The sequence below is a fragment of the Cyprinus carpio genome, chromosome A9, assembly GCF_018340385.1.
Source record: "Cyprinus carpio isolate SPL01 chromosome A9, ASM1834038v1, whole genome shotgun sequence".
Lineage (NCBI taxonomy): Eukaryota > Metazoa > Chordata > Actinopteri > Cypriniformes > Cyprinidae > Cyprinus > Cyprinus carpio.
In genome coordinates, this window is record NC_056580.1 from 21858847 (window position 1) to 21883018 (window position 24172).

Here is a 24172-nt window from a genome sequence, read left to right on the forward strand (position 1 = left end):
AACCATATTTAGGGCTGCATGATATTGAAGAAAAATGTGATATATGATAACCTGTTAAATAATATGAAATGCGATACAATGCTGTAGGTGTGTAAAATAAATGTAAATTATATTTTGTGATCAAAGCTGAATTTCCTGATATATATATATATATATTATATATATATATATATATATATATCTTTCCTAAAGTGTATGTTTGGTAAAATATATCAGATATGTTGGAGAGTTAGGGATAGTGTGAGATTGAGAGAGAGAGAGAGAGAGAGAGAGAGAGAGAGAGAGAGATGGATTTTGATCTAGCAGCCCTATACTTATGTCTTTTGAAAAGTTTTATGGGAATGAGCAGTTACTGCTGAGCTCTTTTGCTGCAATTTCTGTTTCCATGGTAACATAAACTTCTGTGATTGGTCATTCTTCAGTATAATGTGTAGAGCAGTTCTTCACATGGAATTTGGCAATTTTAAAAAATGTTAAATGATGTTAAAATCACACTGCTACAGAATCATATACCATCACTTAACAACCTCTGAGTGAAAAGATTAACATTTTATCGCTAGAATGTTCTCTATAGAGAGAATAAATGGGGTTTTTATGCAGCTTCAGTCCTATTATCTCAAGAAACTAACCAGGAAAAGCCTCTGAGCTTCTAAGCAGTGAGTGGTGAGCTCATTTCTATTGCTTTTATAGAGATGGAGCCACTAAAGTCTTCACTGATGATGCAAAACCTGACCTCTCTAACAGCCATTGACTTTTCCATTCAGACACGTTATAAGCTAGTTAAAGTGGTGATTAAAGCATGGGTTGATCAAGTGTTTGTTGTTTTGCTCAGAGGTTTAAATAAATTCCCAGGTGCTGTGTAGCAGTTTATTACCATCACGTTAGTGTGCTCAGATAAACCTGGAGTTCCTGCAGAGCTGGTGTATGAATGGTGAAGAGGGTATACATGTAGTTGCCATAGGAATGTTATGAATGGGATCAGAAGGTATATGACCGCTCTCAGAGCATAAAATAATGCCATGTCATGTCCAAGGGTCAGCTCCTGGGACCACAGCTCATCTCTGAAACAGAGAGAGAGAGAGAGAGAGAGAGAGACAGCACCAGGGGATGAGAGCCTAGACTGAGCAATGCGAGTGGAACTGAAAATCATTGTGAATTCATGCAATGAATGAGAAATGATTATAGTCATTTCTGTCAAAATAGCACTCTGATGAAAACATTCTTTGCATAAAACAAACTTTCTGTCATGAAGGATGAAGAGGATGAAGCATGCTTTATTGAATTCATAAGTAGTAGAATTTGTAGTCTTTGGTCATGGACAGATACAATCAGTCATATGTTAAATTGTAGAGTTGAAACTGTAATTATAAAAAGCACTTGTCATTTTGTAGATGTATGTTTACTGAAAGGAATAATTAGGTTTTCAAGGATTATTTCATGAATGCCTATTTCCAGTAATTTTGTCATGGTTAGATTATTACAGACAATAATTAAGACTCAGTCTAAATTTAGTCACTCAGACTAAAAACAGAACAGGAAGTGCATTTACAACACACACAATGAAAGAAAAATTTGAAGGTTTTTTGATAAAGTGCATCAATTAGGCAGTAAAGAAAGTTTATCTAAATAGACATTTTCACTGTTATTGGTGGAGGAATACCTATATGTTGCAAAGACTAAGGTGGGTCTTTTTTGCACCTTGTAAATAATAACTACACTACTGTACACTTCAAAAGTTTGATGTCAGTAAGGTGTTTTAAACAAATAAATACTTCATTCAGTTCAGCCAGGATGCATTACATTTCTGAATAGTGACAGTAAAGACATTTACATTGTTAGAAAACTTGTTAGAACTTTTGAACTCTATCAAAGAATCCTGAAAAAAGTGAAGCAGCTCAACTGTTGTCATTGGTGATAATAATAAAAAATGTTTCTTAAGCACCAAATTGGCATATTATATTTATAAAGCATTATGTTACACTAAAGACTGCACTAATTGGTGAATGATCTATTGACATAATGAGGCTGAAGGCACAAGTCTGCTCATGCTTCATTTAAAATCTGATAATATGAAAATATGAATTTTATATAACATTTATATATACAAGACCGTGTCATGTATTTTTAGAGAAGGCTAATAAAAAATAATTTTATTAATTAAAATATATTAGATCTAATAGTTATTTTAATTTGTAATATTATAACAATATTGTTGTTTTTACTATATTTTTGATCAAATAAAAGCAGCCTTGGAGTGCACAGTACACAGGCCATACATACTGTATATTTTATGCAGTTTCTCAAAAGAGACTGCACATTTATTTTAATTTATGTTTTTTTTTATCTTCTTCTACCTGTATGTGCTGCTCTGTTATTCACTTTATGGTCACTTTACATGCCAGTCAGATGTTTCCTCCCATCTATGTGGGCGGTTTTTGACCAGAATACATTGCAGTGTGGATCAGGATTCATGGCGATAGAAGTGTTTCATGCAAGACTAAGACTACAGAGCCTTTCCATCCCTCCACAGGGCTGCACCGGCTGTATAGTATCTGTGGGTGGGCAGATCCCCAATAACCTGGCCATGCCTCTGCATCTGAAAGGGGTGAAGATTCTGGGAACCAGTCCTGTTCAAATCGATCGTGCAGAAGAGAGATCTGTATTCTCTTCCATACTGGATGATCTGGGTGTAGGCCAGGCCCCGTGGAGGGCTCTCAGCTCGCTGGTAAGGCCAGTTTCACTTCAAACACACTTCATCTTTGGTTTATTTCAGGAGAGATGAAAGGGACGTTGTTACTGGTTCTTAATTTTAAATGCTTTTAATTGAACCACTACATAATTATTCTGTATGCTGTAATCTTGATGAAGCACATAATGTTCAAGGATAAAAGGGAAAGGATTTGCTGAGTTTGTTGATTTAGGTCAGTTGTGTAATGCAGATGTGATTTTGCAGTAATAGTGAACACCACCCACTTTACTTATGCATTTTCTTGTTTAATTAATAATTTATTGCGCCATTCATCCTAGGCTTTTAAGAAATCACCCACTCAAGCGGCCATGTAGACTTTCTCCCAGTGTAGTTGCATTTCCAGACTTTTCACTTTTACAAATGCTGCATTCACCCCAAATACTCCAGAGGTGTCAGAGTGCTTTCTTACAGCATACATTAGAAGTGCTGAAACATGTTGACTGAAAACATGCTCGCTCGTCTGTTAGCTACATCCAGCCTTCTTGCCGCGGGCCATGGAAGCAAAGAGCTGAAGTCGGTGTGATGAAGAGGGGAGAGAGAGGGCATTCTGCCCCACGGCGCTGCCCACTCACCCTCCACTGGTCTCTGTCTCGCTGCTGAGGGTACATCAAGCATTTTAAAAGTCTCCCTGTTGTTGAAATAAGCCAGAAAGGCAGCAGAGATCAGCAGAATCTTTAGGGATTCTGCAGTTCGCTCAGTGTGGTGTTTCTGGCTAGAAGGGCAGTGCTTAGGAAAGGTGAGGAGAGAGGATATGGTTGCTTCCTTATATCACACAGCATTTCCTGCTTGTTTAAAAGGATAGTTCACCAAAAAATTAAAATTGAGTCAGCATTTACTCATCGTTGTCATTCCAAACCTGTGTAATTTTTCTTCTAATGCAAAAGGAGACATTTTGCAGAATATATGCACGCCTCATCCATATAATCTACAAAAACTAAAAATAAAAAGACAAAAAAAAAAAAAAAAAAACGCCAGTCTAGACATTGAATGCACTGAATTCCAAATCTTTTAAAGGGGTCATATGATGTGATTTCAAATTTTCCTTTCTCTTTGAAGTGTTACAAGCTCTTGGTGAATAAAGAAGATCTGTGAAGTTGCAAAGACTGAAGTCTCAAATCCAAAGAAAGATTCTTTATAAAAGCTGAGACTCGTCCACGCCCCCACATATCTACGTCACTATGTGGGAAGATTTGCATAACACCGCCCAGATGTTCACGCAAAGAAAGAAGGCGTACCTTTTATTCTCGTTGTAGTATTGTTGTTGCCGCCGCCGCAATGTCATATAGACGCTGTGTGTTTCACTGTGAAAGCGAAACTACTTTGTTTGGCCTTCCAAAAGAGGACGATATCTGCTTCCTCATGCCTGGAGCTGATCTGTGCTGGTCGCTGAGGAAATACATCAACTTTGTACTGTGGATCCCCGAATCGGCTTTCACCGTGGACGAAGTGGCGTCCAGCCCGGGGTCGTCACATGTGGTTCCTGCAAGACCAAGGTACGCTTCTTTATAGAATCCGCCTGCCGCACCGTTCTCAAGCCGCCCGCCTCTGCTCATTCAAGCCGGCTGCGGCTCACTCTAGGCCTCCGGCCTCTGCTCACTCGAGGCCGCGGTGTGTGATGTTGTTCCGTTAAGAAAGCAAAACTACTTTGTTTATGCCTTCCAAATGAAAACACGACTAGAAATCATGTTTATATCATGTTTATAATGGGTTTTATGTTTTTGTCTCGTCGCTCTGGCTGGACAAGGCTTCACAATATGTTAAGAGGCGTAACATTTCCGTCTCACGCTTTTCAGAGAGATGAGCCTTGTGAAAATCGACACGTTTCAGAAGGCTTTAACGTTAAACTGCATAAACACATTTCATTACACCAAATACACAAAATAATGTTTTTTTTTTGCAGCATCATATGACCCCTTTAAAACTTTACAATAGAGTACTGCAGAAATAAGTCCTAAAAAACAGAAATTACTTAGCATTTTTGCAAGTTTGGTTCCATTGTCCCAAAGTTAATGGGTTTTCTTTCAACTAAATTTTATTGGAGAATTAGTAGTACAAACAAGATGAGCTTAGCAAAATAAAAGATTTAAGAATTCTCTGAAAGTTACTTGGTTTTTAGAATGGGTTTTGGTTAAACGCTTGAAATAAGGTCTCTGGATTACACAAGCTCAAAGTATTTTCATATTTTATTGTACAACAAAAAATGCATCAGTAATACTTTTTTTTTTTTGTGAGATTTTATGTGCTTTTAAAAAGTTACTAACCAGTGGCTATTTGGGACTACAGAGGTTGTCATCACGCTGAACAGGAAACCTCATCTACTCAGTAGCCTGCTTTTACAGCCTCCTTGTGTTTCTACTCACATTGTTGCAAACTATTCTAATTCCAATTTTCCAACTGGTAGATTAGATTAGAAGGAAACGGTGATGCTAACTCCTGGGTTGACTTACAAAAATATGTCTCCTTGCTGCACTCCATAGCTTTATGTGAGGTACAGAAAAAATGTAAGTCCTTTTTTTTTTAAGTTGATCACTCTTCTGTAGCACTCAAATTCATAATTGGATGTAATTTTTAATGAATCAGAAGATTTTTAATAAATCAGAAGAGAGATTTTATGGGTGCGTTTTAGCTGTAGTAAGGCAGTATTTTCTCCAATAATATTTGGAGAAGATATTTCCACTTGCTAAAAACGGTTTGCTCCACTAGACAGTTGTTTAATCTTTTTTTTTTTTAAGAAAGTTTTTCTCTCTGAGAAGTAGCCAGTTTACAACGCATTAAAAATAAGGTGAATAGATGTGGTCTGACCCTTTGCCCACAGTCTGGAATATAAATGGAGAAAACACCAATTGCCTGACCTCATCTGAAACACAGACTAGGTGATGTCATGCTGCTGATTGCAAAGAGAAATCTAACTTTCCGTCTTTTTCAGGAAGATGCTGTTTCTTTTGCCAGTACTGTGGGCTACCCTTGCCTCCTGCGGCCATCCTATGTTCTGAGGTGAGTACAAGGGGAACGGTGAAGTCTGGACACAAACACAGTACAGGAAATCAGTTTTGGAATTGACTTCCCATTTGATGCTTTTGTATCTCTTTGGCAGAGGCTTTTGATGAAAAGACCAAAAATGTAAGCACATTTCACTAATAATCTTTCCCTCCAGTGATTAAAAACTACTGCAGTCAGATCAGTGAGTTAATGAACAAAGCAATTTGATTGGTGAATGAATTATTCAAATGGTGTATTTAAAAAGAATCAGCTCAAAAGAGGGATTCACTGATCCAGTTCTCAAGTTCAGCTCAACAGATCAGTTAACAGCTCCATAGGGCATAAACTTTAGTGAATTAATGACTTGAATTAATAATAATAATAATAATAATAATAATAACAACAAAAGTGACAATAATAATAATAATGATAAATTACATTTTCCTCACATAAATATGGTTCCTTTTTGCTACCATGAATTGTCATTGTATGGAAAAGAACTAAGTGAATATTCTCCAAAATTCTTCAGATGACCAAAAAAAAAAAAAAAAAAAAAATCACAGCACACTTGTTTGGAACAACAACATCAGTGTTTTCTTTTTTGATTCAATTAATAGCTCTCCCATGTTCATAAGTAGACTGCACTGAACGAAATGAAAGTAGACATCAGTCAGTGTAAAGCTGACTTGGCAGGACTCGAACAGCGAATTTGCACATAATCAGACAGCAGGCATCTATTTTGAGTGCTACGATGAGACAATTCGGTTCCTTTTCAACCATGCACCCAGTCCACTGTGCAGCAAGAGGGCACACAGAAATAGCTGAAAATTCTGCTTTTAACCATTACCCAATATACATCTCAATCATAAAAGCACTATTATCAGTGGAGTACTTTTCTATTTGTTCTCATTAGATGTTGCCTCAACGGTTACTCTCTGTTTTGAGGGAAGATTAAAGCTTTTTTTTCTTTGGGAACTGCAGCAGTGTTAGGTGTGGAACTGATAGTTATCAGTGGAAGGTGCAGAGCACAAATTTCAATCTTGTAGCCAGATTGAAAACATCTGAATCTAAAGCTAAATGAAAGGAAAGTGGACTTTTTAACTTCTTTCTTTTGTTTGAATATTTACTGCCCTGTGTGACTCCATCACCATTTAGCTGCTCAATTGAGAGCCACATTTTGAGTCTTGCTCTGTGTTTCTGAGGGTGTTTGGTGCCAGCTATGGTTTGGCATCATTAAATTGCCTAAATCTGTGCCTGAGGCTCAGACTCTCAGGGTCTGCAGCTCAGACACAGAACCTGACAGAAACACTGCCAGTTCATCTGGACTGTGGAAGGGTTCATACTGAAGAGACGCTTTGGGCTGTCTCAGTATATTTCCCACTTGTCTCTCTGTGTTCACTGTATTTTGATGTGTTAGTGAAACATATTGCTGACTGACAGTTAAAGTGTGAAGGTAAGCTGTGGTGTTATATTATGCAACCAGAGTTCATAATTAACTTTTTGCCATACCTGCCAATAGTGAATGGGTGCTTTTTTGCAGTGTGATTGTTTGATAAGGTGATATCATGCTAGTTGAGTTGACAAGTACTGTACATGAAAAGTTCTGAAAGGAAATGTGTGTGTATATATATATATATATATATATATATATATATATATATATATATATATATATATTTATATATATATATATATGATAAGGGGATATCATACTAGTTGAGTTGATTAGTATATGAAAAAAGCTGTGAAACAAGTACAAATACATACACACACACACACTCACACACACACACACACACATATATATATATATATATATATATATATATATATATAATATATATATATATATATATATATATATATATATATATATATATATATATATATATATATATATATATATATGATAAGGTGATATCATACTAGTTGAGTTGATTAGTATATGAAAAAAGCTTTGAAACAAGTTTGGGGATGGGATTTAATCAAAATACAGTTAATACAGTAATATTGTGAAATTTTACAGTTATTAATATCTAATAACTGTTTTCAATGTTACAGTATTTTTAAATAAGCAAATTTAAAATGGTTGGGCTGCATAATATTTTTTTTTAGAAACTCCAGAAGAACAGCATTTATTTGAAATAGATTTTTTGTAACAGTATAAGTCTTTACTGTCACTTTGGATTAATTTAATCCATCTCTGCTGAATAAAGCAGAAAAAAAAAAAAAAAAAAAAAATCAGCCCCAAACTCTTAACTTGTTCTTTTTATGTATATATGGATGATCATTTGATCAGGTGTGATTTCTGTACCTTTCTGCAACTGCATCTGGCTATGCCAAAAATGTTAGCTGCAGGGATGAGGCCATTAAATCACCAAAAAAATCCTCAATATGAAACATATTCAGTGCAGATTGCCTCGAGGTGCAGCTGACCCAAATATATTTCTCTAGTTTGCTTTTTCTCTCTTACTTTATTCTTTTACATAACTCTACATATCTTCTTGTTTGATAGGTTTGACTCTACAACCATCGAATCATGCTTTTGTCTCCTGATGGGCTCATTTAAATGTCAGAGTGATGAATGATTAGAATCTTTCTGTTTCCAGTTGCTCAGCCATGAATGTGGTGTATGGACAAGAGGAGATGAAACGTTTCTTGGAGGAAGCCACACAGGTGTCACAGGTGAGGTCTGCACATTTAACCATTTGGCCTGGTTGCAACATAAATAACTTAATGTGAAGCGTGTTGGTTTTGCCATATGAATCATGCAACAGCTCAGTCATGAATAATGTAACATGCATCCTTTTTTACCCATTATCACAAATGAATGATGCTCTTGAAATTACATCTAAACATACCCTTAAGGAAAATATGTCCTGAAGAGCTTTTTTATTTTTTAAAGGCAGACCGAGCACATTTCCAGCAGCTCCAGTTTTCCTGTACCTCAGAGGAAGTATTGATTTTCATCTCCTGTTCTTGCTGCCCCTCACAGTTTTTCAATTAAGAGTGCAATAGTTTTCCTGAATCCAGCAAAACCGCTACAAACTGTAAGGGAAACAGGTCAATTTAGCTCAAAGGGAATCATTTAAGATTTTAAAGGGAATTTGAACAGAATCACTGTTTCACGGCTGATCACTGAAACGGCCAGCGATTCACTGAACGAGCCGTTTTAACATCAAATCTGCACTGGATATTAATATATCCAAAGTATAGTGAAAACACTATTAATTAGCACAGTAACAAGATCGGCAGTTTAAGACATTAACTTGTGAGCACAAAACACAAGATACTTCTCTTTTCAATATAAATAAGGCTTTATTAGATAAATCTAAGACATATAAACTAATCTAACACATAAGCACACGCACTCACACATTCACACAAGTTGCAGGAAGATAGAAAGTTAGGAAAGAGTGAGTTTAAGAGATGATGAAAATGTGAAATCCCAAGTTTACAGCAATACGTGAAATTGCATAGACATGAACAACCATTAATCACTTAATTAACCCTCGCACTGAGTTCCTCAATGAGGTTAAAATTATATTAGATAACACCAGTACAGATGTGAGTCTGGAGGTTACTTGTTGCCTGTTTAACGGGGTTCCCTTTGTTGTCGCTGAAAAGGGGGTTTCCCGAAGTTGCTGATTGGCTGAAAGTTCAGTAGTCGTTGAAGTGACGTCTTGGGAAGCCGGTGGTTGGGCGTAGGCTGAAGATGCGGAGTTGTGGGCTGGTTGAAGTTTCAGACGGGCACGCGAGGTAAGACTCGGAGACTAGTCTTTAAAATAATTAACTCAGAACACGAACTCTCAAACGAAATAGAAAAGAAACTAAAGTAAAAGAACAGAAGTAAAGTTTGACGAGACTAGGTGGTGTTTCTTCTCATTGTGGCTAAGTAGCAGCAGGCGTGCAGGCCGAAGCACGCTGGAACGGCGCTCGAAGAACGCTAAAAGTGATGACAAAGCATGACTAAAAGCAGGCTAAAAGCCGGCATGACTGATAGCAAAAGCTAAACGCAAGCTCAAAGCTAGAAGCAAAATTTGATGGTGTCCTGAGTATTTAAACTGGCCTTTTGGCCACACCTCAAATGTTGTCTTGACCAATTAGATATTGTCTTTTCTCGGGGTGTTCCGATGTTTGTCCCACCCATTCATAAATCATATGTTATCTTATCAAGCTCGTGGTCCGAATTTTCCCGCTCTTGCAGGGTATAATTTGGACATGATTCCTATAACAAGAATATGATACATTTCACAAATAACTGATGGTCAGAAACGTTTCAAGCAAGAATATTCGAACACACACATACTAAACATGAATATGATCCCTTAAGCTATTCAAGAGTTATTTAAAAAGACATACACAATAAGTGATTAGAAACATTAAAATAAAATGTGTCGGTTACATAAATGATATGGAGTTAAGCAATGGACTGATATCCATTTAGAAGTCTTTTTTGAGTTCATTTTGGTGCATATATGCATTGGAAGGCATTCTCTGTGCCATCCTGGGGAGTAAGGATACGTCCTGTGAAGACCAGAGGGGTTAACAGGTCTCCTTAGGAATTTCAGTCTGGTTCTGCTAGGTGGGGGGAAGTCAATTCAACGATCTTGTTTACTCTCATGGCTTTACATGTGAGGGTCAGACTGTCCATCTCTTCGATTACTTGCCCTAAATTAGACAATCTCTTCTTCGAATTGAAATTGTCAATAATTGTTCTAATGGTGGTAATGTTGAAAGCTGTTCTGTGAAAGAGTTGGTTGGTTATCAGACTGTGGTGCTAGGAGTTGATTTACAACATCCTGCCTTTCTGTGGAATTCGGCTCATGTTTCAACCAGGCTCCCGATCGAATCTTTAATTTGTCTGGTTCACGCTACAAAACAATGTTTTTTTCTACTTCAAACCAAATCAAGGTGAACCTCTGGTAAAGAACAACAACTGTTAACTGTTGTAATGCATAGCAGGTTACACACCACTTCATATCCTAAAGTTAAATGCCTCATCAATGGCTGAATGCATTTTAGCAATGCTGCTAATTCATTCAGTGTTATAGTCCATTTTGCCAAAAGTAAAAGACTGTCAATTTGTAAAAATTTGTATATCAGCTTAAAGTCAAATTTGTTGACTTTGACTTTGGCATATAGACAGCCTCTAACTAAGCTAACAGCTACAGCTATACCAACATAGGTTAACTAAATGAAGAAAGGATGAAATAATCTGCATCTGCTCAGTGCCTCATTCAATGAAAATCTAAAAGCTTAATTTTCCCACCTAAATTATTATTCTCAAAGTGTCTGTCAGGTTGTCTCATAAAGCCAGTCAGATGACTAATGGTCGTTATAAGATCGTAAGGAATAGAGACAATTCTTTCAGACAGGTGCTGGGGTGGAAGGGTTTAGTTCTGCATGGCATTATGCTAGTATTCACTTAAGTAACAGAATGACACTGTGCTCAGGTTGGTGTGGCTGTAAGAGACAGTTTACAATTCTGGGAAGCACTTCACGAACACTCTGCCCTTGTAAATGTACAGCTATAGCCTTGAAAGACCCTTTGAATCAGCTTTTCAATACAGTATTTTTGATGCCCTTTGCAGTATTTTTTTTTTAGCAGTGGTGTTATTTACAGCATTTTCTCTGGAACAGGATCATCCTGTGGTTATCACCAAATTCATACGAGGTGCCAGAGAGGTGGAGGTGGATGCAGTGGCCAGGATGGGCAAGGTGAGAGATGGTGGAATAATGTTCCAATAGTGGTTTTGATAGAAAATGTACTGATTTGAAGATCCATGTTGCTGTGGTTTGTGTAGAGGATACAACTGGTTGTGTAAGACATTTGAGAACAGTATGCTATCCCACACACCCACACATAACAAAACAAGAAAAAAAAAAAAAAAAAAAAAATCAAAATAAAATAAAAAATGCTTTTAAGTATGTTCCTTCTCTTTTTGTTTCTTTATCATGGCTTTATCACATAATTTTTGTGGTGAGTAAAATTTTATTAAAATATATTTTTTATATTTTAAGTTATTAAGTAAAATCTTAATAACTATTAATAAGCAGCAATCAGGAGTTTATTGAGGCAAAGTCATAGTTAATAGTTTGTTAATAGTGAAAATTGGACCTTAAAATAGTCATTATTTACTTACCTTCATTTGGTTCCAAATCTGAGTTTTCTTTGTTTTGCTGAACACAAAAGAAGATATTGGTAATCAAACAGTTGATGGTAGCCATAGACTTCCACAGTATGGAGAAAAATACTATGGAAGTTAGTGGCTACTGTCAGCTGTTTGGTTGAGTTAGGGTGAGTAAATGATGACAGAATTGACATTTTTGGTTGAACTGTCCCTTTAACTGTAGGTTGTTTTGTTTTAAACTTTGTTTAAATGTAAAAATCTGTGACTTTTGATTTGGCTGAACAAAGAATCTTACTGCTCACAACTAAATTGACGTCTAGTACCTTTGACGAAAGTGATAAAGACACTTTCAAAATGAATCAAGTTGCAGCCTTTGCAATCAGTTGATGGTTGGGAAAAGTGCTAGCACAATCAAAGACACAAGCCCATCCGTGATTTGAAAAATGCAAAAGTACTTATGAGCTGAAATAAATGATAGCTAAACAGCTGTTTAAAGTATGGTTGTGGTTACAGGTGCTCGCTCATGCTATCACAGAGCATGTGGAGGATGCAGGAGTGCACTCAGGAGACACCACACTCATACTACCCACCCAGACCATCAGCCAGGGAGCTCTGGAGAAGGTCCCAGCCTTATTTCCATTCAACAAAGCTTGCTGTGTGAAGCTAGTTTGCGCGTTGTGAAAGTCCTTTTAAGACAAGTCATGTCCCTCGGTGGCCATCTTTGGAATGCCTCTCGGGCATCCAAGTGCACTCCTATCTTTTTGAATGGGGAAACATCAAATTTGTTTGATGATTGGCTCTTTCATTCAGAAGGCATGGCTTCCTGCGATTGAGTGGCCATATTGAGCATTGCATTTTTCCCTATTCAAAACTATATGAGTGACATGTCTTGGATATTCTATAGTCTTTGACGTTGTTCAGACAGACATTTTCTTTTCTTTTTTTCATTGAGTTTTTACATCGTGTTTTCTTTAAAACATTTTGCCTTTTCCCATTTTGACTGGCGATTCAGTCCTCATGAAGAACATAATGCTGAAGCATCCATTACTAAAGTGTGTGTCGTTACTATGACAACCAGTTTGTGCTAGTAAAAACAACTTTAGTTTGAAGAGGAAAAATCAAATCAGGCTACATAAAACATACTGGTGTCATTTTTAATATAAAGTTTCTTTCCCTTTAGGACAGTGTGGTCTTGATTGTGTTTTTCATGAACTACAGATGTGACATTTCATTCTCCTTCCAGCTGAATCAAAGCCAGCTGTCAAAAATAGTTTGCGTGTATGTGAAATCCACAACCTTAAACACATCTGACAAAGCGTGTTTATTCCCAGCAAAGTTAAGAAGAGTCTCCCAGAGGGCCAGCAGTCTGTCAAAGTCTTCTCTTTTCAGCTGCCTCAGTTTATCAGAATTAATATTACGTTTCCTGTGCTTCCTAAAATGTTATACATTAGATTGGTGTATATTTGGGGGGACATGCATAACCCAGACTGTGATTGATGTTTTCCGCCTGTGCATATGTAAAGACTTTGAGTTATTACTTGTAGTTTATATATATATATATAATTTTTTTCTTTTTTTTTAGGTAAAGACTGCTACACAGAAAATTGCAAAGGCGTTTGAGATTTCAGGGCCATTTAACACTCAATTTTTGGTGAAAGGCAATGATGTAATGGTAAGTTATTGGTTCTTCATGGAAAGTTTGTCTGTGACATCAAAAGATATTAATTTAAACATTACTTTTTCATGACCAGTGAACTGACAACATTTACAGTAGAAGCATTTTTGATCAAGAATTATAATTTTAGAACTATTTGCCATTTTTCTTCTTTATGTACCCTGTAAATTATGCTTTCCATTGAAAAACATTAGGTCAGAGTAAGAAATAAATGAATCATGCTAAGCTGTTGAGTTTTTATTCAGCTTTATATTTGTAATTTGTAAAATATGTCTGCTGGTTACTCAAGACCGTGTGTTTCTGTCTCAGGTGATTGAGTGTAACCTGCGTGCCTCTCGATCTTTCTCTTTCGTCTCTAAAACTATTGGTGTGGACTTCATTGATGTGGCCACCAGGGTCATGTTGGGTGAGCCATTGGACGAGTCTTGTCTGCCCTCCCTAGAAAACCCAATCATTCCAGTCGACTATGTTGGCATTAAGGTATGTATGTGTGTTAAGTAAAGTAAATGTATGTTAGAGCTATGAACTAGCAGTTAGCACACATGCTTTTTATTATAGATTATATTATCAATTATCAATAAAGTATAAATTGTACTGTATAAAGTCAAGTCACCTATATTTATATAGCACTTTATACAATACTGATTGTGTCAAAGCAGCTTTACAGTGTTAAACAGGAAAACAGTTTGCTGACATTCAGGGCTGTAGAGGTCATCTCTAGGTGCTGATCCACCATCTGGTCTGGATATGGACTGGATCTTGGTCCCTATAGAGACCTCGGAATAAGAAAGAAACACTAATTTTAGCGTAGCTGTCATTCTTCTTAGGATGTAGCGAGTACATTGGGTGTTATGGGAAGTTTTCTTGATTCCGGTTGACCTAATTAATGCACCCTAACAATCCACTTAATGGATTTGAATTATAGAAATGTGATAGTGTATTACATGTATGCCAGGTTAAAGAGATGGGTCTTTAATCTAGATCTAAACTAGATTGAGATTGCAATGGATGTGAAGGACAATAATGCGATATGAGCTAAAAATAGTATAAATAAAAATAGTATAAAAGCTAAAAACGTGATTTTTACAAGATTTTTTAGGAATCAGTTTTATCATTATAAATCTTTACTGTCACTTTTGATCAACTGATTTAATAAATCCTTGCTAAATAAAAGTATTACTTTCTTAAAAATAAATTAATAAATAAATTACTGACCCCAAACTTTGGAACAGTAATAGATATTTCCAGTGTAAATTACATACCACATACTGTTTAATACATTTATTTGTCTTTTATTTCTCTAGTCACTACTTACTGAGCAAGCCAGTTAATCGGTTTTAAAAGTGACTGATTGAACAATTAAATTACTGGAGTGTTAGTGCTGGTTTGTATCACAGGTTCAGGAGTTAGAGTAGTTACAAAGAGTAGTTACTAAGACACTTGCCGCCTGAACGGTGTCTCTATTCTCCTAAAGTCATTTCCTGTGAAATGATCAAGGAGTTTCAGTGCAGTAGCCGCAAAGAGGAGCCAATCACAAGGGAATAATCCCCGTCTTCTGCCAATCTCAAAGTTTTAAATACCTCATTTAGTGCTTACAGGAATTTTAAACAGCTAACTGGATGTTTTTTTTTGGGGGGGGAGGTATGGGGTTTTTAGTCTCTGTAAGATTAAAGATTCATTCTCTCTCTCTTTTTCAGATGCATCTCTCTTTTTCTTCAGTTTCCCATAAGAGAAAAATGGCATGAATGAAATCTTACTTATAAGTCAGTTATTTATTTTCCTGGTCAGCAACATGAGCAAATGTATAATAAATGTAATGTAATGTAATGTAATGTAATGTAATGTAATGTAATATAATATAATATAATATAATATAATATAATATAATATAATATAATATAATATAATATAATATAATATAATATAATACACATTTATACATCAAAGAAATAAATACTTATTTAACATTTACGTTAATCATTGACATTAATCATTAATCAAAAGTGAAAGTAAAGATGTCTATAATGTTACAAAAAATATTTAAAAAAATAAATGCTGTTCTTTTGAATTTTTCAAAGAATCTTGAAAACAATTTATAACTTTTTAACATTGCTAATAATAAGAAATGTTTCTTGATTATCAAATCAGCATATTAGAATGATTTCTAAAGGATTATGTGACACTGAATACTTGAGTAATGGCTTCTGAAAATTCAGTTTTGCCATAAAAGGAATAAATTACATTTTAAAATATATTAAAATAGAAAACAGTTATATTAAACTGAAATAATATTTCACAACATGACTATTTTTACTGTATTTATAAATGCAGGCTTGGTGAGCATAAGGACCTTTTAAAATCTTACAGACCCAGACTTTTAAACAGTAGTGTATACATATTTATTATCATATTTTCTTTATTGTATGACATTGTTGAGAATAAACAGATCTGTGGCACCAAAGAAAAAGTGTAAAGGTAAAGATGGTTAAGGTAAAAGGACCTTAAATTAACTGAACATTAAGCTCAATTCTGTCATAGTAGTCAGGTGGAAGATAATATAAATAAATATGACCGAGTCCACATCAGTATATTGGCATGTTTCATGTTTCCTTTGCCATGCATCTCAGAAACACTGCTCTTCCTGTCTAACAAGTCCCTAATGTGAAGTCTTTACCACTTTCCACAGCTTCACAGATGGCTGTTGCAGGAAGGTCGGCATGTAAGAGTTTTTCAAAGTGCATGGACGCACTCCTTTGTGTTTCATGAAAGTGCTTGTTATCCTTGTTCGGGAATCTCTGCTCTTCACATTAACCACAGAACCATGGGTTTTTCGGGATATAGGTCTGCCAAGATGATGCCAACCACCGGCTTTTAAAGAAGGTCTATAAATTGGTAATAGGAAAGACCACTTTTTGCTACTTCACCCAAGATGTTCTGGGATTCTCCTCACAGGCTAGTGTGAATTCTCAAGGGTTTCAGTAGTAAATAGTGTATCTGCTATTATGAATGGCTCTGGAACGGTGCCCAGTTTGGAATAATAGTAGAAGTAGTAGTGTCCTTCACCTCCACAGTTCAGCCTGGCAGAGGTGCCCGCTGGGATTCCCACCACATTAACAGCCAACAATGCATCAATACCAGAATGAATCAAAGCTGCTTGTGTTTATTCCCGCCGGTGTGGCCTTCTCTCTCATTTGTATGCGTAAGTAGGCTGGCTTATCCAGGGTTGATTAGATGGCTTCAAGGATGAGTTCCCCCTGGTGGCGCACAAGTGGAGGCCGGGGTGGAGTGTTAAACTGTGTCCCATGTCCCCTGTGCAGGTAATGGGAGCTGTCTGCTTTTAATTGGAGAGATAAGGGTATCACTTCTCACAGGGCAATCAGCTTACCCCGTCACTCAAGAACTGCTTGAATAGAAGTCAAACCCCTGTTGGTCCAGTCCAAAACATTTAGACTTTAACAGTATCACCATGTATCACCCACTTTAACAGTCTCTCAGTAGCACCCAATTATCAAAAACTCTTTATTTATTTATTTATTTATTTATTTATTTTTTTAAATGTGTTCTGCTTATTTACAACGTCAGGTTGTGATACCTCAGTTTAAGTCTTTTCATTGTGTCCTCTGAGTTTGTTGTGTCTCTTCCACAAACTGATGTTTTTGAATGTGCCTGGTGTGGATGATTCAGGTCTGCAAATGTTTTGGCCTGTGGGTGGCAGTGGTGTAGCAGGTTTACTGTTTTCTCATACACTTTCATATGAGATGTTCTCTTATAAAATTATTTGATTGGTGAGATTCACCGTAACATGTCAAGTGCTCTTGAAACCATTAACCCTATATTAAAAATAGTCACATTAGACTTTCATTAGGCTTGTATACATTTTCTTGTTTTCTTGTTCCCAGGATTCGTGATAAGCACTGAGCAATTCTGTTTCACAGATAAGTGTCAGGAAGTAAACAGCATTTGTATCTGATGACTTTTCTAAATGAATGGAAGCCTACATCTCCTAAGTTGCATAAATATATGGCGAACCGTTTCTTTTGTAGTCCTACATGCTTGCCTAAATCATTGTAGGTGTTTAGATGATAGAGCAGTATCTAAATCATTGTATATTTCAGTTAACATAAATCATAATTTTGTTACACACACACACACACACACACACACACACACACACACACACACACACACACACACACACACACACACACACACACACACACACACACACACACACACACACACTCCATCCATCCATCCATCCATCCATCCATCCATTGAGTAAAACAGAAAAGTTATTTTAAACTCTAATAATATTTCAGTATAACCCTGTTTTACTGTTTTTTTTTTTTTTATCAAATAACTGCAGTATTGATGGGAAGAGACTTCTTTCTAAAACATTTTGAAACTTTTGAGTTGTAATGTATATGCATCAGCCATTAAAAAAAAAAAAAAAAAAAAAACTGAATATTTTTATATTCTTTGCTAGGCTCCTATGTTTCCCTGGCCTCGGTTGAGAGAAGCTGACCCTGTCCTGTGTTGTAAGAAGACCTCCACAGGAGAGGTATAGAGCTGCTTCAGACACATTGATTTACCATTACATCTGTCATAAAATCTGAAGTGTCCCCAGCTCGTGTTTTCATCACAGGTTGCTGGGAAGCAGACCACCATCAGGGATAAATGTTTACATATTGTTTACCAGTTGTAGTCTTATTTGTTCAGTGGCGCTCATGGGCACACACATCTACTATTTCTGTCCTCTGTCCAAATCCAGCAAATAGTATTTATATGTTTCCATGCGGGCCGGTTTACCTGCTCTCCCTGGAAACGGGAAAACCATAGAAACCAGCCTGGAGGACAGTGAAGCAGAAGGAGCATTTTAATTGTGCAGCACTGATTTCCAGCTTTAGAACAGGAAGTACAATATCTCCACCCCAGATTTTATGATGGCCCCATTCTGTCCGTTTTTTTTCACAATTGTAATATCACACCAGTCTGCCTTCATTCAGCAACATCTTTAATATGTTTGATTTATTTCACCTTGGCTTTCAATATTGTACTAATGGAGATAAATGAATAATTTATCCAGGAGTTTCTGTATGCTGTGATGAATATTTGCAGATTTGCTCCTGATCTTAAAGATCAAGATATTTCTTTCTTGCTCTTGTTTTTTTAGCGTTCTATTTTGCTCACTGCAGGTGGCTTGCTTTGGACCAAACATCTACTCTGCCTTCCTGAAGGCCATGCTCTCTACAGGATTCAAGCTTCCCCAGAACGGGATTCTCACTGGGATACAAGTGAGCAAGAACTTTTTTTCCCTTTCTTAATGGTTGAATCTCAAAGGACTTGTCTGCATTACATCCTCTCAGATTTACTCAGTAGAACATGAGCATTTCTGGCTTGTTTTGATCAGAGCAAGTTATTATTTACTTACAGGTTGTTATTTCCTCATAAAATGATAAAAGCCATAATATGAGGTTTTCAAGTAGGAAAACAAATCCTGAATATATTTAGTGCACGTTTATGAGCTTAAGAATTGGCATGTAAAAATTCTGTTAGATTCTCATCCCTGCATCGTTGCAAAACTGTGAAACAAAAGATTTTGCAGAATGTTTTTGCTTCTCTTTTCTAAACAATGAAAGTGAATGGCAAGTAGGTTTGTCTAGCTACAAAAATCACAAAAAGCACCATAATAGCATTATGAAAATGGATAATCTTCACACTATATTTTAAGTCTTTTGAAGATATACAGGGAATTTGTGTAAGGAACAGACTGAAAGTTAGAGGTCATCCCCTCCACTGTAAATTGCAAATATTATTTTGCATTTATGTACAATTAAGTAAGGCACATCAAGATGCTTTGTGTCAGCCAATGATAGGCCTATCATGTTCATGAATGTTGTGCCGATGAAAAATTGTCTTTCAAATAATTGCAATTAGCTATTTTATATTATCTATTCATGCAACTTAGTCTAATAGGTTATTTTTATGTTTTACTTGGGATATATGTATATAATATGATAAAAAGTATAATAAAATAGACTCAAATGATTTACTTTAATGCTGTGAAAATGAATAATATTTATATAATATAATATAACTCTCAAGCATTTTTATGAATTGACATTTTGATATCGACATTTAAACTTCACAGTTATTTTGGTTATTTTAAATAATTGAGCTTAGATCAAATAACCATGATCAGACAATTGTTATGTATATTATGTAAGTGTTCCGTGTACTGCTTGGAACTGATCTAAACTCTTTCCTCATCATTTGTGATGCAGCATATCACAAAAATTGATTGTCATCCATAAATAACTACTAAAATAAAGCAGGTGCAGAACAGTTTGCGTTTATTGCATGTAAATCTCCCTGAAGCTGCACTATTTTTATTTCAGAGGGTGACCGAGAATCACAGTGAAATGTCTCACCAAATTCAGGGAGTGCAAAAACCTCATGCTGCAGGCACAAAATGTACAGAACAGGCTTTATAAGGGAAATTCTTAAATGCTTCAGATACAAAGCACTTAGTAGTTATGGTCTGATCTGTTTCCTCAAATGGTTTTCTATAGGCAAAATGTTTTTGTTGTGCATCTTCCTTTGGTGTAACTGTGTGATGTTCACACATCATTTTAAACCTTGACTATAACACAGGAATTCAGAGGCTTTGTTTTATGTTTTGATGTAATATCATCATCGGCATGCCCTCTTTCATTTCCTCCTGTGCTCTCTCAGATGTTTACTATTCATGCCCACTCTCAGCGTGAAAATCAAATTACTTGTCAGGGCCATTGACAATGCTCAGACAGCTCTGGGTTCTAATGGAGTCTCGGGTATGAATGAGAGCATGAAATTCCCATTTGAAACAAACCCCCCCGGTTTCTGTAGATGCTACCTGCCTGATAGCCTTACCTGGGGACTGCAGATCTGACATGCTTTTTAAAGCCTGATTATCAGCCCATGGTTCAGTCTCTGTGAACACAGAGCTGCGCTATTGATCTGGAAGTACTTAGAGGAAGACTTTTCTTCTAGAAATAGTGTCCTGCTCTGCGTCCATCCACACAGACTGCCTGACCTTTTGGCTTTAAAGATTTTTTTCTTTCTGCTTTCTCAGCTGTTATTTTACATTTTTTTGTCTCCAGCATTCATTCAGGCTTAATTTCCTGTCTACTGCTCATCAGCTTCATGAAGAGGGCTTCAAGGTGAGTTTAAGTCGTGAACCAACAAAACAGCTGCAGACAACAGTTGACTGTATTCATTTTTTCTTATTTCTTAATTACATCTTGCATGGATAAAAAACATCTTCTTCTGTTGTTCTGTCTTTAGCTCTACGCCACAGAGGGTACATCAGCTTGGCTCAATGCTAATGATGTTCCAACCATCTCTGTTGCTTGGCCCAGCCAGGAAAGCAAAAATACAACCTTACCCAGCATCAGCAGGTGAGTAATTTGACTTTCTGAGTACTTTTTTCCCCTAATTTTATCACTGCTGTCAATTGATATAAATATAAAAATAAACAAATATTTTATTTTAAGTGTTATATAAATAAAATTTAGATATTTTGTTAAAAAATGTATTGCTATTGTAAAACACTAATATTGGGAAATTATATTACAATTTATACTTTAATATTTATTTTAAAGGTATTTTTTTAACAGCCATTACTTCAGTCTTCAGTGTCACATGATCCTTCGCAAATCATGTTAATATATCAATTTGGTGCTCAAGAAACATTTCTAATTATTTTAAATGTTGAAAACATTATGCTGCTCAATATTGTTGTGGAAACAGTGATACATTTTTTCTTCTAAAGTTTAGAAGAACAGCATTTAATTGAAATAGAAACATTATAAATGTCTTTGCTGTCACTTTTTAACATTTTAATGTGTCCTTTTTAATGATTCCAAACATTAGAATAACATTCATTTGATTCAATTATAAAATAGCAACTGTCATGCTAGAAAAATTTGTAGCATCACTATTGTATAGTGCATAGTACTACATATTAGTAATACATAGTACTACTGCTGCATGCTGTATTACATAGTACTACTTTCATACCCTGATTGTTGGCTTAGTTTACCGAAAAACATTTAGCTGGGACAGTCACCGATCGGCTGTCATGAGAGCCCTGAAGTCAAGCCTGTCAACAGAGCATCCAGTCACCTTTGAGGCATACAAGCATCTTTGTGTCACTTATGTTAGCATTCTGTCTGGTGCACGGCTCTGTGGTAGCAAAATGCTTTCACTGAAAGCGCACTCTAGACACTGCATGCTGAGATACTTGAAGTATTTCTGCCATCATCGACCCTTGAGGCTTGCAGTCTAATTACACTATTTTGTTGTAATAAGAGATGTTTACTAAAGTCAGATCACAGATTTAGTTGATTACATTTATAACTTATCAAAGGGCGCTTTTAACACAGCTTCACAAACATTATTTGAGATTTGTGTTTACAGTTTTAAGTTTGGTGTATGGTTCGATGGTTTGAGTAGATGATTAACATTTTTGATACTTGTATAAAGGCGTATACTCTAAATAATTTATAGCATTTTTGAAATATGTTTAAAAAACATGCACACTCACATGAGAATCTACTTATTGCAGAAGCCTAATAAAATCTGGTTTATTTTTATATTGAAAGGGTTGCGTCATGGGGACCAAAAACATTACTCTGTGTACTGTTTGAAATTTGTAAACATTTTTAATGGATCAATCTTTGCATTATGTTCTGAATAGACTTATCAGTGAAGGACACACTGACCTAGTGGTCAACTTACCCAATAACAACACCAAGTTCCTCAAGGACAACTTTCAGATCCGCAGAATGGCGGTGGATTATGGAGTACCACTTATCACAAACTTCCAGGTCAGCCTTCTCTCTTAATTGTATCATAATTAATTTTTGTTCTAGTATTAAACACCTGTTTCCCTTTTCTGCAGTTAGTAAAGCTGTTTGCAGAAGCCATTAGGTATTCCAGTGATTAAGACGCCACCAGCCTGTTCCACTACCGTCAACGTGAGCCCAGACTGTCGGAGAGCTCTGCTGCATGGTTAACTTCTAACCTCTAAAACAGAGGACTCAGCTCAAAAATTAGTCAGGTGGTGTTATCTTGTCAGGGGTCAGTTGAAGTTACAATCATTTTTGCAATCATAAATCTGACTAGACAGGGCTCCAGGCATAACTAAGGCAACACTAAGCAAGATAACTGATGATTATATTAGCTTCATACCAACCCATGGTAATATTGTGTTTATTGTAAGCACTCTATAAGTTATAGTTGTGGTATATATTTATATAATATTTTTACAATTTTATATTTATAAAATTAATATTTCTATTTTTAAATTCATTCGTACAATATATCCATGACAGCTATAAATTCACATTAACACTGGTAAAGAATACTGATCTATTTTTATTGTTGAGCCCTGCTACAGTTATCGGCACAATTACAGGTATTTATAAATGTGTCCATTTTGAACTGTGAAAATTCAAGGTCTACATTTCTTATAGGTAAAAAAGAAAGAGACCAAATCAAGCAAGCTATCATTAACCATAACAATACTACTTGTATCCAAAATGTATTAGGCTGAATGTGACGTGCGTGTGAGCTAGTGTTGATGCTTTCTCAATGTTTTTAACACTCAGCACTGTTCAGTGTACCAAAGAGCGAGAAACTGCTGCTCACAGCACACAATAGCAGATATGCATGTGATTACACCAAAAGATAATAATTTCTATGAAAGTGTCCATATTTGTGCCTCTTACCAGAGTGAGATTGGAGGATCTGTCTTGACTTTCCTCAAAAAATATTAATAAATATCACAAAAAGTTATTTTACGCTAGAGCAGATCTTCAAGAACAGGTCATTTATAATTAACATGTTTAGTGAGATGGAGTATCTATTAAAGACCCCAAATATTTATGCACCATTTCATTTATTTCGTGCTTTAATTTGAAATGTTTCATCTTACAGGATAATCACAAAGAGAAGATATCTGGTTCATATCCTGGTGGATAAATTAATAGATTTTAAAGTAGTACATTTATAGCAGCTTCTTAATTGGTGCAATGTTATTTATCCATTTACTCTAACCTCAAACTGTCATTCATGAGTGAAACATTTCAAGCTTCTTGGGAGATTCCTCATTCAGCTTTATTTGCCTGCCAGTAATAAACATATCAAGCACTTGGCCACCTATTAGCATTACTCTGCACAAACATTATGTTTATCACTTAAACATCATTTAAGTACTACGCTAATTGGAAAAAACTAATATTATGACCAAAGAGCCCACTAGAGTGTTGCACATTATCTACTGGTCTAGATATTGATGCCATAATTAAATCCCAACACATCTGTGTTTGTGTGGGAGAGCTAAGTATGCTACATGTCACAGCTCATAACGAAAAAATTGCAGAAAGGGAGAAACTAAACCAAAAAGGGGGAAAAACATCAGTAGAGTGTGAGAAGTACTTTTATAGTACTGTAGACAAATAGAAACTGCAGTAATCTATATCTGTAGATTGTTTGCATACCTGACACATTCACTTAAGGGGACCTCCCCTCAAAATGAAAAATGTCAAGATTTCACCTTTTGTTTTCCACAGAAAAAACTGTGTCTAACGG

General features: G+C 35.9%; 1 pseudogene; it reads left to right on the forward strand.

Annotated features, from left to right (window-relative positions):
* Positions 1–23563, forward strand: part of LOC109095768 — a 37476-nt pseudogene extending 13913 nt beyond the window's left edge.
* Positions 23564–24172: the final 609 nt, after the last annotated feature.